Genomic DNA, 881 nt, shown 5'->3' with positions numbered 1-881 from the left:
GGTGCAAAACATGCTGATTTATATAGGAGACTAAAGCAAATTGTGAGCCCCCATTCTAGTCACTGACTACCCCCTCTATAGGAGCATCTGCACCATATAGGCACCAGCTCAGACCCCTCTGACAGCGCCCCCAGCAGGCGGACACACGCTACAAGGCAGTGTGACATGAAGCATGCAGAGCAGCCCCTCCCCCGCTGCCTTCTTGCCCCTCACCATGAACATGCCAGCGTGCCAACCATGTCCTGCCAGACACAGCGCGCAGCCACAGGAGGGGGCGTGGCGGCATGACTGCCCTCACCATGGAGACTCACCGGCCAATCGGAACGCTGGAAGCTGTGTACACGGGCGGAGCGTTGCCATAGTTCCCAGAGAAGCCTTTCACAGCCGCTGGTACTTAATGCCTGGCAGGAGACGCTGGGAGATAAGAGCTGGCAATAACTCATCTGCGGCTCCTCAGCAGTTCTGCTGCGTCTTCTGGAAGTTTCGTGTGCAGCCTCCCGATCAGCAGTCAGGTAACAAGATCCATCCGTGATCGTCCATCATTGGGGGTCTCCTATGGGGCAGCGCCCGGTTTTCTGATCTCTGCCAGCTGCTGTATAGAATGGGCAGATATGAGAATGAGAACACAATGGCTGTAGGTTGGCACCTCGGCCTGGCAGAGCATGGGCAGACGTGTGCTGACTGCTAATCGGCTGCTCCTCAATAGATCAGCGTTATAGGCTTATAGCCAGAATGACTTGTCCCATCAACATGGCATAAACCTTCTGCCCAATCCTCAGCGAAAAAGCTACCCAAACGATACAGCTACCCCTGCTTCTTACCTCCATGACTCTGGCAGTGATCTCGTACTTTTTTTCCCCTCAAATTAACCATCACCCCCA

At 54.7% G+C, this 881-nt stretch overlaps 1 protein-coding gene across 2 annotated transcripts in view; it reads left to right on the top strand.

Annotated features, from left to right (window-relative positions):
• Window positions 1–412: 412 nt before the first annotated feature.
• The window catches only part of FOXJ1 (forkhead box J1), a 5,579-nt gene continuing 5,110 nt past the window's right edge, over window positions 413–881 (top strand). The window contains exon 1 of one of the 2 annotated variants that reach the window (XM_069752070.1): window positions 413–512. The gene's annotated coding sequence lies outside the window, so the exon portion shown is untranslated. The remainder of the gene's footprint in view (window positions 513–881) is intronic. The other variant, XM_069752069.1, reaches the window with a different exon arrangement.

The sequence above is a fragment of the Ranitomeya imitator genome, chromosome 2 (assembly GCF_032444005.1).
Source record: "Ranitomeya imitator isolate aRanImi1 chromosome 2, aRanImi1.pri, whole genome shotgun sequence".
In the NCBI taxonomy this organism is placed as follows: Eukaryota; Metazoa; Chordata; class Amphibia; order Anura; family Dendrobatidae; genus Ranitomeya; species Ranitomeya imitator.
The sequence above is the reverse complement of the archived record's forward strand: the minus strand, read 5'-3'. Positions and strand labels throughout refer to the sequence as shown.